The sequence below is a fragment of the Mesoplodon mirus genome, assembly GCF_964341445.2.
Source record: "Mesoplodon mirus genome assembly, chromosome: 10".
NCBI classification, from domain to species: domain Eukaryota; kingdom Metazoa; phylum Chordata; class Mammalia; order Artiodactyla; family Ziphiidae; genus Mesoplodon; species Mesoplodon mirus.
In genome coordinates this window covers 76838471-76857704 of record NC_138986.1, presented here as the reverse complement: position 1 = coordinate 76857704, position 19234 = coordinate 76838471, and positions in this window count along the sequence as shown.

Sequence of the window (19234 nt, the reverse complement as noted above, 5' to 3'; positions counted from 1 at the left end):
AAAAAAATGGGCAGAAGATCTAAAGAGACGTTTCTTCAAAGGAGACACAGAGATGGCCAAGACCCACATGAAAAGCTGCTCAACAGCACTAATTATCAGAGAAATGCAAATCAAAACTACAATGAGGTATCACCTCACACCTGTTAGAATCGGCATCATCAGAAAATCTACAAACAACCAATTCTGGGGAGGGTGTGGACAAAAGGAGCCCTCTTCCACTATTGGTGGGAATGTAAATGGATACAGTCACTATGGAGAACAGTATGGAGTTTCCTTAAAAAACCTAGAAATAGAATTACCATCTGATCCAGCAATCCCACTTCTGGGCATATACCCAGAGAAAACCGTAAATCAAAAAGGCACATTCACCACAATGTTCATTGCAGCACTATTTACAATAGCCAGGTAATGGAAGCAAACTAAATGCCCACAGACAGATGAATGGATAAAGATGTGGTACATATATAAAATGGAATATTACTCGGCCATAAAAAGGAATGAAACTGGGTCATTTGTAGAGACATCGATGGATCGAGAGACTGTCATACAGAATGAAGTAAGTCAGAAAGAGGAAAACAAATATTGTATATTAATGCATATATGTGGAGCCTAAAAATGGTACAGATGAACTGGTTTGCAGGGAAGAAATAGAGACACAGAGGTAGAGAACAAACGTATGGACACCAAGTGTGGGAAGCCATGGGGTGTTGGTGGTGGGATGAGTTGGGTGTTTGGGATTGACCTGTGTACAGGTATATGCATAAAATACATAACTAATAATAACGTGCTGTATAAAAAAATAAATAAAATTAAATTTCAAAATTTTAAAAAATAAAATTTAAAAATAAAAGAGAAAAACGTTCTTCCCGTCACACAGATGTATTTATAGGAATGAATTATTTCCATGTTTATATCTATAAATACATAAAATAGGAATAAAATCTAACTTGAACCATAAAAGAAAAAAAAACCTGAACCCACGAGTTATACAGAGGAAAACCCTATCAGGGCACTTGCTCCAGTGGTAAACAATTCTGAAATTGGTCAGAGGTGGGGAAGCATCTCCCATACAGCCATCAACCCACCCCCCACGCAAGGAGCGTCCTCATTGCAAAGCTGGGGGACCGTGCCGAGGCATCTGTGAGTAAACGTGAGCTGAGCCCCATGCCAGCTGCTGCTGAACTGTTCCCACCCTTTCCAGGTAAAACACCTGAATATGTACAAGGGCTTGAAAGCCTAGAGGAAGGACCGTGGAGCCACACCAGCGACAGCACGCAGGCCAACTTGGTGCCTGCAGGCCAGCCAGGGTGGTCCTGGCCCCGGGCGCTCTTCCAGAAGCTTTCCATTGCCCTGCCTGAGATACCCCTCCTGTCCCGGACCCCACTGCTTTTTTCCTTCCTCAACTCTGTCCGGAGAGAAATTCCAGCGGAAGGTATGGGTGACACAACCTCTCCTTTACAGGCGGCAGCCTGGCAACTCCTGCAGAAAGGCCAGCAGAACCCCACTCACACCAGGCCACCCACAAAGCTGTGGCCCCTCACTCCCTCCCAGCAGCTCAGCTCCGAGACTGCTGACGGGGCAGAGAATATGGTGTCAGGCACAGCTTCAGGGGCTATTGCTGCCTGGAGCGCTGTTTATATTGACCTCAACGAGGCACACCTGGGGAGGGCGGGCCGGCAGTGTAAGGCTGCCCAGGTCAGCTAATCAACAACCCACAGGGAATCACATTGTTGAAAATGGACACCGCTAAGGCAGAAGAGAAGCCAAGGGAAAAAAGGACACAATGCCATTTGCAGCACCGTAGATGAGTCTAGAAGTAATCACGTGACTTGTAGTAAGTCAGAAAGTGAAAGACACATATCATATCATATCACTTATAGGTGTTACCTAAAAAAGGATACCAGGGCAGATATTTCCACGGAGAAGGGCAATCACAGATTCATTAAATAAACTTATGGTTCACCAATGGAAAGGTGTGAGGATTGGTTTCATTACGATATCGGGGTTAACAGACATATACAAACACAGGTGACATATATAATCACCAAACACCTACAGAATACCAAGAGAGGACTACTCAACATTCTGTTATAACGTACATGGGAAAAGGATCCCAGGAAGTACAGACATGTGTATATGTGTAAAAGAACCACATCTTCCACACCTACAACAAGCCAAACATTGTAATCAAACTTGCTGTAATAAAAAATAAAAAAATTAAATTAAAAACAGGAACAAGAAGTAGTGAGACAAACATGAGGGGCTTTCTCCTGGCACATTCCATTCTAAACTCCAATATAGAACACCACTTCCACTGAGGCCCTCTTGCCCTAGTAACCAGATTTGGTAAGGGTGAACTGCTGCCACCTTGTGGCCGTTTCACACAACAGCAGCTTTAATCCCAGCGCTAATGGTCAGTTGATATTCAAAATCATTGCAGGCCCGTAAATGACACCTGCCCTGAAAACAAATCCTGGGGTCACATATCGACCAAAAAATTCAAAGGACGTCCATATTTCAAAACAACCGTTTCAAAAGGCATATTTTACGCACATTAGTGTTCTGCTTCTTTTCCTTTCTTTCCTTTTTTGTTAAAAAAGACGGGAATGGAAAAAGGCATCCCTCAGAATGGGCGAAAATCGTTGCAGACGAATCAATGGACAGAGGTTTAATCTCCAATATATATAAACAGCTCATGCAGCTTAATATTAAAAAAACAAACAACCCAAAAGAAATGGGCAGAAGATCTAAAGAGACGTTTCTTCAAAGGAGACACAGAGATGGCCAAGACGCACATGAAAAGCTGCTCAACAGCACTAATTATTAGAGAAATGCAAATCAAAACTACAATGAGGTATCACCTCACACCTGTTAGAATCTGCATCATCAGAAAATATACAAACAACCAATTCTGGGGAGGGTGTGGACAAAAGGAGCCCTCTTCCACTATTGGTGGGAATGTAAATTGATACAGTCACTATGGAGAACTGTATGGAGTTTCCTTAAAAAAACTAGAAATAGAATTACCATCTGATCCAGCAATCCCACTTCTGGGCATATACCTAGAGAAAACCGTAAATCAAAAAGGCACATTCACCACAATGTTCATTGCAGCACTATTTACAATAGCCAGGTAATGGAAGCAACCTAAATGCCCACAGACAGATGAATGGATAAAGATGTGGTACATATATGAAATGGAATATTACTCGGCCATAAAAAGGAATGAAACTGGGTCATTTGTAGAGACATCGATGGATCGAGAGACTGTCATACAGAATGAAGTAAGTCAGAAAGAGGAAAACAAATATTGTATATTAATGCATATATGTGGAGCCTACAAATGGTACAGATGAACTGGTTTGCAGGGAAAATTAGAGACACAGAGGTTGAGAACAAACGTATGGACACCAAGTGTGGGAAGCCATGGGGTGGTGGTGGTGGGATGAGTTGGGAGTTTGGGATTGACCTGTGTACAGGTATATGCATAAAATACATAACTAATAATAACGTGCTGTATAAAAAAAATAAATAAAATTAAATTTCAAAATTTTAAAAAATAAAATTTAAAAATAAAACAGAAAAAAGTTCTTCCCGTCACACAGATGTATTTATAGGAATGAATTATTTCTATGTTTATATCTATAAATACATAAAAGAGGAATAAAATCTAACTTGAACCATAAAAGAAAAAAAAAACCTGAACCCACGAGTTACACAGAGGAAAACCCTATCAGGGCACTTGCTCCAGTGGTAAACAATTCTGAAATTGGTCAGAGGTGGGGAAGCATCTCCCATACAGCCATCAACCCACCCCCCACGCAAGGAGCGTCCTCATTGCAAAGCTGGGGGACCGTGCCGAGGCATCTGTGAGTAAACGTGAGCTGAGCCCCAGGCCAGCTGCTGCTGAACTGTTCCCACCCTTTCCAGGTAAAACACCTGAATATGTACAAGGGCTTGAAAGCCTAGAGGAAGGACCGTGGAGCCACACCAGCGACAGCACGCAGGCCAACTTGGTGCCTGCAGGCGAGCCAGGGAGGTCCTGGCACCGGGCGCTCTTCCAGAAGCTTTCCATTGCCCTGCCTGAGATACCCCTCCTGTCCCGGCCCCCACTGCTTTTTTCCTTCCTCACCTCTGTCCGGAGAGAAATTCCAGCGGAAGGTATGGGTGACACAACCTCTTCTTTACAGGCGGCAGCCTGGCAACTCCTGCAGAAAGGCCAGCAGAACCCCACTCACACCGGGCCACCCACAAAGCTGTGGCCCCTCACTCCCTCCCACCAGCACAGCCCCGAGACTGCTGACGGGGCAGAGAATATGGAGTCAGGCACAGCTTCAGGGGCTATTGCTGCCTGGAGCGCTGTTTATATTGACCTCAACGAGGCACACCTGGGGAGGGCGGGCCGGCAGTGTAAGGCTGCCCAGGTCAGCTAATCCACAACCCTCAGGGAATCACATTGTTGAAAATGGACCCCGCTAAGGCAGAAGAGAAGCCAAGGGAAAAAAGGACACAATGCCATTTGCAGCACCGTAGATGAGTCTAGAAGTCATCACGTGACTTGTAGTAAGTCAGAAAGTGAAAGACACATATCATATCATATCACTTATAGGTGTTACCTAAAAATGGATACCAGGGCAGATATTTCCACGGAGAAGGGCAATAACAGATTCATTAAACAAACTTATGGTTCACCAATGGAAAGGAGTGAGGATTGGTTTCATTACGATATCGGGGTTAACAGACATATACAAACACAGTTGACATATATAATCACCAAACACCTACAGAATGCCAAGAGAGGACTACTCAACATGCTGTCATAAGGTACATGGGAAAAGGATCCCAAGAAGAACAGCCATCTGTATATGTGTAAAAGAACCACATCTTCCACAACTACAACAATCCATACATTGTAATCAAACTTGCTGTAATAAAAAATAAAAAATTGAATTAAAAACACGAACAGGAAGTAGTGAGACAAACGTGAGGGGCTTTCTCCTGGCACATTCCATTCTAAACTCCAAACTAGAACACCACTTCCACTGAGGCTCTCTTGCCCTAGTAACCAGATTTGGTAAGGGTGAACTGCTGCCACCTTGTGGCCGTTTAACACAACAGCAGCTTTAATCCCAACGCTAATGGTCAGTTGATATTCAAAATCATTGCAGGCCTGTAAATGACACCTGCCCTGAAAACAAATCCTGGGGTCACATATCGACCAAAAAATTCAAAGGACGTCCATATTTCAAAACGACCGTTTCAAAAGGCATATTTTATGCACATTAGTGTTCTGCTTCTTTTCCTTTCTTTCCTTTGTTGTTAAAAAACACGGGAATGGAAAAAGGCATCCCTCAGAATGTGCGAAAATCATTGCAGATGAATCAATGGACAGAGGTTTAATCTCCAATATATATAAACAGCTCATGCAGCATAATATTAAAAAAAAACCCAAAAAAAATGGGCAGAAGATCTAAAGAGACGTTTCTTCAAAGGAGACACAGAGATGGCCAAGACGCACATGAAAAGCTGCTCAACAGCACTAATTATTAGAGAAATGCAAATCAAAACTACAATAAGGTATCACCTCACACCTTTTAGAATCGGCATCATCAGAAAATCCACAAACAACCAATTCTGGGGAGGCTGTGGACACAAGGAGCCCTGTTCCACTATTGGTGGGAATGTAAATTGATACAGTCACTTTGGAGAACAGTATGGAGTTTCCTTAAAAAAACTAGAAATAGAATTACCATCTGATCCAGCAATGCCACTTCTGGGCATATACCCAGAGAAAACCGTAAATCAAAAAGGCACATTCACCACAATGTTCGTTGCAGCACTATTTACAATAGCCAGGTAATGGAAGCAACCTAAATGGCCACAGACAGATGAATGGATAAAGATGTGCTACATATATGAAATGGAATATTAATCGGCCATAAAAAGGAATGAAACTGGGTCATTTGTAGAGACATCGATGGATCGAGAGACTGTCATACAGAATGAAGTAAGTCAGAAAGAGGAAAACAAATATTGTATATTAATGCATATATGTGGAGCCTAAAAATGGTACAGATGAACTGGTTTGCAGGTAAGAAATAGAGACACAGAGGTAGAGAACAAACGTATGGACACCAAGTGTGGGAAGCCATGGGGTGGTGGTGTTGGGATGAGTTGGGAGTTTGGGATTGACCTGTGTACAGGTATATGCACAAAATACATAACTAATAATAACGTGCTGTATAAAAAAATAAATAAAATTAAATTTCAAAATTTTAAAAAATAAAATTTAAAAATAAAACAGAAAAAAGTTCTTCCCGTCACACAGATGTATTTATAGGAATGAATTATTTCCATGCTTATATCTATAAATACATAAAAGAGGAATACAATCTAACTTGAACCATAAAAGAAAAAAAAACCCTGAACCCACGAGTTATGCAGAGGAAATCCCTATCAGGGCACTTGCTCCAGTGGTAAACAATTCTGAAATTGGTCAGAGGTGGGGAAGCATCTCCCATACAGCCATCAACCCACCCCCCACGCAAGGAGCGTCCTCATTGCAAAGCTGGGGGACCGTGCCGAGGCATCTGTGAGTAAACGTGAGCTGAGCCCCAGGCCAGCTGCTGCTGAACTGTTCCCACCCTTTCCAGGTAAAACACCTGAATATGTACAAGGGCTTGAAAGCCTAGAGGAAGGACCGTGGAGCCACACCAGCGACAGCACACAGGCCAACTTGTTGCCTGCAGGCCAGCCAGGGTGGTCCTGGCACCGGGCGCTCTTCCAGAAGCTTTCCATTGCCCTGCCTGAGATACCCCTCCTGTCCCGGCCCCCACTGCTTTTTTCCTTCCTCACCTCTGTCCGGAGAGAAATTCCAGCGGAAGGTATGGGTGACACAACCTCTTCTTTACAGGCGGCAGCCTGGCAACTCCTGCAGAAAGGCCAGCAGAACCCCACTCACACCGGGCCACCCACAAAGCTGTGGCCCCTCACTCCCTCCCACCAGCACAGCCCCGAGACTGCTGACGGGGCAGAGAATATGGAGTCAGGCACAGCTTCAGGGGCTATTGCTGCCTGGAGCGCTGTTTATATTGACCTCAATGAGGCACACCTGGGGAGGGCGGGCCGGCAGGGTAAGGCTGCTCAGGTCAGCTAATCCACAACCCTCAGGGAATCACATTGTTGAAAATGGACCCCGCTAAGGCAGAAGAGAAGCCATGGGAAAAAAGGACACAAAGCCATTTGCAGCACCGTAGATGAGTCTAGAAGTAATCACGTGACTTGTAGTAAGTCAGAAAGTGAAAGACACATATCATATCATATCACTTATAGGTGTTACCTAAAAATGGATACCAGGGCAGATATTTCCACGGAGAAGGGCAATCACAGATTCATTAAACAAACTTATGGTTCACCAGTGGAAAGGTGTGAGGATTGGTTTCATTACGATATCGGGGTTAACAGACATATACAAACACAGGTGACATATATAATCACCAAAGACCTACAGAATACCAAGAGAGGACTACTCAACATTCTGTCATAACGTACATGGGAAAAGGATCCCAGGAAGAACAGACATCTGTATATGTGTAAAAGAACCACATCTTCCACACCTACAACAAGCCAAACATTGTAATCAAACTTGCTGTAATAAAAAATAAAAAATTAAATTAAAAACACGAACAAGAAGTAGGGAGACAAACGTGAGGGGCTTTCTCCTGGCACATTCCATTCTAAACTCCAATCTAGAACACCACTTCCACTGAGGCTCTCTTGCCCTAGTAACCAGATTTGGTAAGGGTGAACTGCTGCCACCTTGTGGCCGTTTCACACAACAGCAGCTTTAATCCCAACGCTAATGGTCAGTTAATATTCAAAATCATTGCAGGCCTGTAAATGACACCTGCCCTGAAAACAAATCCTGGGGTCACATATCGACCAAAATATTCAAAGGACGTCCATATTTCAAAACGACCGTTTCAAAAGGCATATTTTACGCACATTAGTGTTCTGCTTCTTTTCCTTCCTTTCCTTTTTTGTTAAAAAACACGGGAATGGAAAAAGGCATCCCTCAGAATGGGCGAAAATCGTTGCAGATGAATCAATGGACAGAGGTTTAATCTCCAATATATATAAACAGCTCATGTAGCTTAATATTAAAAATACAAACAACCCAAAAAAAATGGGCAGAAAATCTAAAGAGACGTTTCTTCAAAGGAGACACAGAGATGGCCAAGACGCACATGAAAAGCTGCTCAACAGCACTAATAATCAGAGAAATGCAAATCAAAACTACAATGAGGTTTCACCTCACACCTGTTAGAATCGGCATCATCAGAAAATCTACAAACAACCAATTCTGGGGAGGGTGTGGACAAAAGGAGCCCTCTTCCACTATTGGTGGGAATGTAAATTGATACAGTCACTATGGAGAACAGTATGGAGTTTCCTTAAAAAAACTAGAAATAGAATTACCATCTGATCCAGCAATCCCACTTCTGGGCCTATACCCAGAGAAAACCGTATTTCAAAAAGGCACATTCACCACAATGTTCGTTGCAGCACTATTTACAATAGCCAGGTAATGGAAGCAACCTAAATGCCCAGAGACAGATGAATGGATAAAGATGTGGTACATATATAAAATGGAATATTACTCGGCCATTAAAAGGAATGAAATTGGGTCATTTGTAGAGACATCGATGGATCGAGAGAGTGTCATACAGAATGAAGTAAGTCAGAAAGAGGAAAACAAATATTGTATATTAATGCATATATGTGGAGCCTAAAAATGGTACAGATGAACTGGTTTGCAGGGAAGAAATAGAGACACAGAGGTACAGAACAAACGTATGGACACCAAGTGTGGGAAGCCATGGGGTGGTGGTTGTGGGATGAGTTGGGAGTTTGGGTTTGACCTGTATACATGTATATGCATAAAATACATAACTAATAATAACGTGCTGTATAAAAAAATAAATAAAATTAAATTTCAAATTTTTAAAAAATAAAATTTAATAATAAAACAGAAAAAAGTTCTTCCCGTTACACAGATGTATTTATAGGAATGAATTATTTCCATGCTTATATCTATAAATATATAAAAGAGGAATAAAATCTAACTTGAACCTTAAAAGAAAAAATAAACCTAAACCCACGAGTTATACAGAGGAAAACCCTATCAGGGCACTTGCTCCAGTGGTAAACAATTCTGAAATTGGTCAGAGGTGGGGAAGCATCTCCCATACAGCCAGCAACCCACCCCCCACGCAAGGAGCGTCCTCATTGCAAAGCTGGTGGACCGTGCCGAGGCATCTGTGAGTAAACGTGAGCTGAGCCCCAGGCCAGCTGCTGCTGAACTGTTCCCACCCTTTCCAGGTAAAACACCTGAATATGTACAAGGGCTTGAAAGCCTAGAGGAAGGACCGTGGAGCCACACCAGCGACAGCACGCAGGCCAACTTGGTGTCTGCAGGCCAGCCAGGGTTGTCCTGGCCCCGGGCGCTCTTCCAGAAGCTTTCCATTGCCCTGCCTGAGATACCCCTCCTGTCCCGGCCCCCACTGCTTTTTTCCTTCCTCACCTCTGTCCGGAGAGAAATTCCAGCGGAAGGTATGGGTGACACAACCTCTTCTTTACAGGCGGCAGCCTGGCAACTCCTGCAGAAAGGCCAGCAGAACCCCACTCACACCGGGCCACCCACAAAGCTGTGGACCCTCACTCCCTCCCACCAGCACAGCCCCGAGACTGCTGACGGGGCAGAGAATATGGTGTCAGGCACAGCTTCAGGGGCTATTGCTGCCTGGAGCGCTGTTTATATTGACCTCAACGAGGCACACCTGGGGAGGGCGGGCTGGAAGGGTAAGGCTGCCCAGGTCAGCTAATCCACAACCCTCAGGGAATCACATTGTTGAAAATGGACCCCGCTAAGGCAGGAGAGAAGCCAAGGGAAAAAAGGACACAATGCCATTTGCAGCACCGTAGATGAGTCTAGAAGTAATCACGTGACTTGTAGTAAGTCAGAAAGTGAAAGACACATATCATATCATATCACTTATAGGTGTTACCTAAAAATGGATACCAGGGCAGATATTTCCACGGAGAAGGGCAATCACAGATTCATTAAACAAACTTATGGTTCACCAATGGAAAGGTGTGAGGATTGGTTTCATTACGATATCAGGGTTAACAGACATCTACAAACACAGGTGACATATATAATCACCAAAGACCTACAGAATACCAAGAGAGGACTACTCAACATTCTGTCATAACGTACATGGGAAAAGGATCCCAGGAAGAACAGACATCTGTATATGTGTAAAAGAACCACATCTTCCACACCTACAACAAGCCAAACGTTGTAATCAAACTTGCTGTAATAAAAAATAAAAAATTAAATTAAAAACACGAACAAGAAGTAGTGAGACAAACGTGAGGGGCTTTCTCCTGGCACATTCCATTCTAAACTCCAATCTAGAACACCACTTCCACTGAGGCTCTCTTGCCCTAGTAACCAGATTTGGTAAGGGTGAACTGCTGCCACCTTGTGGCCGTTTCACACAACAGCAGCTTTAATCCCAACGCTAATGGTCAGTTGATATTCAAAATCATTGCAGGCCTGTAAATGACACCTGCCCTGAAAACAAATCCTGGGGTCACATATCGACCAAAAAATTCAAAGGACGTCCATATTTCAAAACGACCGTTTCAAAAGGCATATTTTACGCACATTAGTGTTCTGCTTCTTTTCCTTTCTTTCCTTTTTTGTTAAAAAACACGGGAATGGAAAAAGGCATCCCTCAGAATGGGCGAAAATCGTTGCAGACGAATCAATGGACAGAGGTTTAATCTCTAATATATATCAACAGCTCATGCAGCTTAATATTAAAGAGACAAACAACCCAAAAAAAATGGGCAGAAGATCTAAAGAGACGTTTCTTCAAAGGAGACACAGAGATGGCCAAGACGCACATGAAAAGCTGCTCAACAGCACTAATTATTAGAGAAATGCAAATCAAAACTACAATGAGGTATCACCTCACACCTGTTAGAATCGGCATCATCAGAAAATCAACAAAGAACCAATGCTGGGGAGGGTGTGGACAAAAGGAGCCCTCTTCCACTATTGGTGGGAATGTAAATTGATACAGTCACTATGGAGAACAGTATGGAGTTTCCTTAAAAAAACTAGAAATAGAATTACCATCTGATCCAGCAATCCCACTTCTGGGCCTATACCCAGAGAAAACCGTATTTCAAAAAGGCACATTCACCACAATGTTCGTTGCAGCACTATTTACAATAGCCAGGTAATGGAAGCAACCTAAATGGCCACAGACAGATGAATGGATAAAGATGTGGTACATATATGAAATGGAATATTACTCGGCCATAAAAAGGAATGAAACTGGGTCATTTGTAGAGACATCGATGGATCGAGTGACTGTCATACAGAATGAAGTAAGTCAGAAAGAGGAAAACAAATATTGTATATTAATGCATATATATGGAGCCTAGAAATGGTACAGATGAACTGGTTTGCAGGGAAGAAAAGAGACACAGATGTAGAGAACAAACGTATGGACACCAAGTGTGGGAAGCCATGGGGTGGTGGTGGTGGGATGAGTTGGGAGTTTGGGATTGACCTGTATACATGTATATGCATAAAATACATAACTAATAATAACGTGCTGTATAAAAAAATAAATAAAATTAAATTTCAAAATTTTAAAAAATAAAATTTAAAAATAAAACAGAAAAATGTTCTTCCCGTCACACAGATGTATTTATAGGAATGAATTATTTCCATGCTTATATCTATAAATACATAAAAGAGGAATAAAATCTAACTTGAACCATAAAAGAAAAAAAAACCTGAACCCACGAGTTATACAGAGGAAAACCCTATCAGGGCACTTGCTCCAGTCATAAACAATTCTGAAATTGTTCAGGGGTGGGGAAGCATCTCCCATACAGCCATCAACCCACCCCCCACGCAAGGAGCGTCCTCATTCCAAAGCTGAGGGACCATGCCGAGGCATCTGTGAGTAAACGTGAGCTAAGCCCCAGGCCAGCTGCTGCTGAACTGTTCCCACCCTTTCCAGGTAAAACACCTGAATATGTACAAGGGCTTGAAAGCCTAGAGGAAGGACCGTGGAGCCACACCAGTGACAGCACGCAGGCCAACTTGGTGCCTGCAGGCCAGCCAGGGTGGTCCTGGACCCGGGCGCTCTTCCAGAAGCTTTCCATTGCCCTGCCTGAGATACCCCTCCTGTCCCGGCCCCCACTGCTTTTTTCCTTCCTCACCTCTGTCCGGAGAGAAATTCCAGCGGAAGGTATGGGTGACACAATCTCTTCTTTTACAGGCGGCAGCCTGGCAACTCCTGCAGAAAGGCCAGCAGAACCCCACTCACACCGGGCCACCCACAAAGCTGTGGCCCCTCACTCCCTCCCACCAGCACAGCCCCGAGACTGCTGACGGGGCAGAGAATATGGAGTCAGGCACAGCTTCAGGGGCTATTGCTGCCTGGAGCACTGTTTATATGGACCTCAACAAGGCACACCGAGGGAGGGCGGGCAGGCAGGATAAGGCTGCCCAGGTCAGCTAATCCACAACCCTCAGGGAATCACATTGTTGAAAATGGACCCCGCTAAGGCAGAAGAGAAGCCAAGGGAAAAAAGGACACAATGCCATTTGCAGCACCGTAGATGAGTCTAGAAGTAATCACGTGACGTGTAGTAAGTCAGAAAGTGAAAGACACATATCATATCATATCACTTATAGGTGTTACCTAAAAATGGATACCAGGGCAGGTATTTCCACGGAGAATGGCAATCACAGATTCATTAAACAAACTTATGGTTCACCAATGGAAATGTGTGAGGATTTGTTTCATTACGATATCGGGGTTAACAGACATATAAAAACACAGGTGACATATATAATCACCAAAGACCTACAGAATACCAAGAGAGGACTACTCAACATTCTGTCATAACGTACATGGGAAAAGGATCCCAGGAAGAACAGTCATCTGTATATGTGTAAAAGAACCACATCTTCCACACCTACAACAAGCCAAACATTGTAATCAAACATGCTGTAATAAAAAATAAAAAATTAAATTAAAAACACGAACAAGAAGTAGTGAGACAAACGTGAGGGGCTTTCTCCTGGCACATTCCATTCTAAACTCCAATCTAGAACACCACTTCCACTGAGGCTCTCTTGCCCTAGTAACCAGATTTGGTAAGGGTGAACTGCTGCCACCTTGTGGCCGTTTCACACAACAGCAGCTTTAATCCCAACGCTAATGGTCAGTTGATATTCAAAATCATTGCAGGCCTGTAAATGACACCTGCCCTGAAAACAAATCCTGGGGTCACATATCGACCAAAATATTCAAAGGACGTCCATGTTTCAAAACGACCGTTTCAAAAGGCATATTTTACGCACATTAGTGTTCTGCTTCTTTTCCTTTCTTTCCTTTTTTGTTAAAAAAACACGGGAATGGAAAAAGGCCTCCCTCAGAATGGGCGAAAATCATTGCAGATGAATCAATGGACAGAGGTTTAATCTCCAATATATATAAACAGCTCATGCAGCTTAATATTAAAAAAACAAACAACCCCCAAAAAATGGGCAGAAGATCTAAAGAGACGTTTCTTCAAAGGAGACACAGAGATGGCCAAGACCCACATGAAAAGCTGCTCAACAGCACTAATTATCAGAGAAATGCAAATCAAAACTACAATGAGGTATCACCTCACACCTGTTAGAATCGGCATCATCAGAAAATCTACAAACAACCAATTCTGGGGAGGGTGTGGACAAAAGGAGCCCTCTTCCACTATTGGTGGGAATGTAAATTGATACAGTCACTATGGAGAACAGTATGGAGTTTCCTTAAAAAAACTAGAAATAGAATTACCATCTGATCCAGCAATCCCACTTCTGGGCCTATACCCAGAGAAAACCGTATTTCAAAAAGGCACATTCACCACAATGTTCGTTGCAGCACTATTTACAATAGCCAGGTAATGGAAGCAACCTAAATGCCCAGAGACAGATGAATGGATAAAGATGTGGTACATATATAAAATGGAATATTACTCGGCCATTAAAAGGAATGAAATTGGGTCATTTGTAGAGACATCGATGGATCGAGAGAGTGTCATACAGAATGAAGTAAGTCAGAAAGAGGAAAACAAATATTGTATATTAATGCATATATGTGGAGCCTAAAAATGGTACAGATGAACTGGTTTGCAGGGAAGAAATAGAGACACAGAGGTACAGAACAAACGTATGGACACCAAGTGTGGGAAGCCATGGGGTGGTGGTTGTGGGATGAGTTGGGAGTTTGGGTTTGACCTGTATACATGTATATGCATAAAATACATAACTAATAATAACGTGCTGTATAAAAAAATAAATAAAATTAAATTTCAAAATTTTAAAAAATAAAATTTAATAATAAAACAGAAAAAAGTTCTTCCCGTTACACAGATGTATTTATAGGAATGAATTATTTCCATGCTTATATCTATAAATATATAAAAGAGGAATAAAATCTAACTTGAACCTTAAAAGAAAAAATAAACCTAAACCCACGAGTTATACAGAGGAAAACCCTATCAGGGCACTTGCTCCAGTGGTAAACAATTCTGAAATTGGTCAGAGGTGGGGAAGCATCTCCCATACAGCCAGCAACCCACCCCCCACGCAAGGAGCGTCCTCATTGCAAAGCTGGTGGACCGTGCCGAGGCATCTGTGAGTAAACGTGAGCTGAGCCCCAGGCCAGCTGCTGCTGAACTGTTCCCACCCTTTCCAGGTAAAACACCTGAATATGTACAAGGGCTTGAAAGCCTAGAGGAAGGACCGTGGAGCCACACCAGCGACAGCACGCAGGCCAACTTGGTGTCTGCAGGCCAGCCAGGGTTGTCCTGGCCCCGGGCGCTCTTCCAGAAGCTTTCCATTGCCCTGCCTGAGATACCCCTCCTGTCCCGGCCCCCACTGCTTTTTTCCTTCCTCACCTCTGTCCGGAGAGAAATTCCAGCGGAAGGTATGGGTGACACAACCTCTTCTTTACAGGCGGCAGCCTGGCAACTCCTGCAGAAAGGCCAGCAGAACCCCACTCACACCGGGCCACCCACAAAGCTGTGGACCCTCACTCCCTCCCACCAGCACAGCCCCGAGACTGCTGACGGGGCAGAGAATATGGTGTCAGGCACAGCTTCAGGGGCTATTGCTGCCTGGAGCGCTGTTTATATTGACCTCAACGAGGCACACCTGGGGAGGGCGGGCTGGAAGGGTAAGGCTGCCCAGGTCAGCTAATCCACAACCCTCAGGGAATCACATTGTTGAAAATGGACCCCGCTAAGGCAGGAGAGAAGCCAAGGGAAAAAAGGACACAATGCCATTTGCAGCACCGTAGATGAGTCTAGAAGTAATCACGTGACTTGTAGTAAGTCAGAAAGTGAAAGACACATATCATATCATATCACTTATAGGTGTTACCTAAAAATGGATACCAGGGCAGATATTTCCACGGAGAAGGGCAATCACAGATTCATTAAACAAACTTATGGTTCACCAATGGAAAGGTGTGAGGATTGGTTTCATTACGATATCAGGGTTAACAGACATCTACAAACACAGGTGACATATATAATCACCAAAGACCTACAGAATACCAAGAGAGGACTACTCAACATTCTGTCATAACGTACATGGGAAAAGGATCCCAGGAAGAACAGACATCTGTATATGTGTAAAAGAACCACATCTTCCACACCTACAACAAGCCAAACATTGTAATCAAACTTGCTGTAATAAAAAATAAAAAATTAAATTAAAAACACGAACAAGAAGTAGTGAGACAAACGTGAGGGGCTTTCTCCTGGCACATTCCATTCTAAACTCCAATCTAGAACACCACTTCCACTGAGGCTCTCTTGCCCTAGTAACCAGATTTGGTAAGGGTGAACTGCTGCCACCTTGTGGCCGTTTCACACAACAGCAGCTTTAATCCCAACGCTAATGGTCAGTTGATATTCAAAATCATTGCAGGCCTGTAAATGACACCTGCCCTGAAAACAAATCCTGGGGTCACATATCGACCAAAAAATTCAAAGGACGTCCATATTTCAAAACGACCGTTTCAAAAGGCATATTTTACGCACATTAGTGTTCTGCTTCTTTTCCTTTCTTTCCTTTTTTGTTAAAAAACACGGGAATGGAAAAAGGCATCCCTCAGAATGGGCGAAAATCGTTGCAGACGAATCAATGGACAGAGGTTTAATCTCTAATATATATCAACAGCTCATGCAGCTTAATATTAAAGAGACAAACAACCCAAAAAAAATGGGCAGAAGATCTAAAGAGACGTTTCTTCAAAGGAGACACAGAGATGGCCAAGACGCACATGAAAAGCTGCTCAACAGCACTAATTATTAGAGAAATGCAAATCAAAACTACAATGAGGTATCACCTCACACCTGTTAGGATCGGCATCATCAGAAAATCAACAAAGAACCAATTCTGGGGAGGGTGTGGACAAAAGGAGCCCTCTTCCACTATTGGTGGGAATGTAAATTGATACAGTCACTATGGAGAACAGTATGGAGTTTCCTTAAAAAAACTAGAAATAGAATTACCATCTGATCCAGCAATCCCACTTCTGGGCATATACCCAGAGAAAACTGTATTTCAAAAAGGCACATTCACCACAATGTTCGTTGCAGCACTATTTACAATAGCCAGGTAATGGAAGCAACCTAAATGGCCACAGACAGATGAATGGATAAAGATGTGGTACATATATGAAATGGAATATTACTCGGCCATAAAAAGGAATGAAACTGGGTCATTTGTAGAGACATCGATGGATCGAGTGACTGTCATACAGAATGAAGTAAGTCAGAAAGAGGAAAACAAATATTGTATATTAATGCATATATATGGAGCCTAGAAATGGTACAGATGAACTGGTTTGCAGGGAAGAAAAGAGACACAGATGTAGAGAACAAACGTATGGACACCAAGTGTGGGAAGCCATGGGGTGGTGGTGGTGGGATGAGTTGGGAGTTTGGGATTGACCTGTATACATGTATATGCATAAAATACATAACTAATAATAACGTGCTGTATAAAAAAATAAATAAAATTAAATTTCAAAATTTTAAAAAATAAAATTTAAAAATAAAACAGAAAAATGTTCTTCCCGTCACACAGATGTATTTATAGGAATGAATTATTTCCATGCTTATATCTATAAATACATAAAAGAGGAATAAAATCTAACTTGAACCATAAAAGAAAAAAAAACCTGAACCCACGAGTTATACAGAGGAAAACCCTATCAGGGCACTTGCTCCAGTCATAAACAATTCTGAAATTGTTCAGGGGTGGGGAAGCATCTCCCATACAGCCATCAACCCACCCCCCACGCAAGGAGCGTCCTCATTCCAAAGCTGAGGGACCATGCCGAGGCATCTGTGAGTAAACGTGAGCTAAGCCCCAGGCCAGCTGCTGCTGAACTGTTCCCACCCTTTCCAGGTAAAACACCTGAATATGTACAAGGGCTTGAAAGCCTAGAGGAAGGACCGTGGAGCCACACCAGTGACAGCACGCAGGCCAACTTGGTGCCTGCAGGCCAGCCAGGGTGGTCCTGGACCCGGGCGCTCTTCCAGAAGCTTTCCATTGCCCTGCCTGAGATACCCCTCCTGTCCCGGCCCCCACTGCTTTTTTCCTTCCTCACCTCTGTCCGGAGAGAAATTCCAGCGGAAGGTATGGGTGACACAATCTCTTCTTTTACAGGCGGCAGCCTGGCAACTCCTGCAGAAAGGCCAGCAGAACCCCACTCACACAGGGCCACCCACAAAGCTGTGGCCCCTCACTCCCTCCCACCAGCACAGCCCCGAGACTGCTGACGGGGCAGAGAATATGGAGTCAGGCACAGCTTCAGGGGCTATTGCTGCCTGGAGCACTGTTTATATGGACCTCAACAAGGCACACCGAGGGAGGGCGGGCAGGCAGGATAAGGCTGCCCAGGTCAGCTAATCCACAACCCTCAGGGAATCACATTGTTGAAAATGGACCCCGCTAAGGCAGAAGAGAAGCCAAGGGAAAAAAGGACACAATGCCATTTGCAGCACCGTAGATGAGTCTAGAAGTAATCACGTGACGTGTAGTAAGTCAGAAAGTGAAAGACACATATCATATCATATCACTTATAGGTGTTACCTAAAAATGGATACCAGGGCAGGTATTTCCACGGAGAAGGGCAATCACAGATTCATTAAACAAACTTATGGTTCACCAATGTAAAGGTGTGAGGATTTGTTTCATTACGATATCGGGGTTAACAGACATATAAAAACACAGGTGACATATATAATCACCAAAGACCTACAGAATACCAAGAGAGGACTACTCAACATTCTGTCATAACGTACATGGGAAAAGGATCCCAGGAAGAACAGTCATCTGTATATGTGTAAAAGAACCACATCTTCCACACCTACAACAAGCCAAACATTGTAATCAAACATGCTGTAATAAAAAATAAAAAATTAAATTAAAAACACGAACAAGAAGTAGTGAGACAAACGTGAGGGGCTTTCTCCTGGCACATTCCATTCTAAACTCCAATCTAGAACACCACTTCCACTGAGGCTCTCTTGCCCTAGTAACCAGATTTGGTAAGGGTGAACTGCTGCCACCTTGTGGCCGTTTCACACAACAGCAGCTTTAATCCCAACGCTAATGGTCAGTTGATATTCAAAATCATTGCAGGCCTGTAAATGACACCTGCCCTGAAAACAAATCCTGGGGTCACATATCGACCAAAATATTCAAAGGACGTCCATGTTTCAAAACGACCGTTTCAAAAGGCATATTTTACGCACATTAGTGTTCTGCTTCTTTTCCTTTCTTTCCTTTTTTGTTAAAAAAACACGGGAATGGAAAAAGGCCTCCCTCAGAATGGGCGAAAATCATTGCAGATGAATCAATGGACAGAGGTTTAATCTCCAATATATATAAACAGCTCATGCAGCTTAATATTAAAAAAACAAACAACCCCCAAAAAATGGGCAGAAGATCTAAAGAGACGTTTCTTCAAAGGAGACACAGAGATGGCCAAGACCCACATGAAAAGCTGCTCAACAGCACTAATTATCAGAGAAATGCAAATCAAAACTACAATGAGGTATCACCTCACACCTG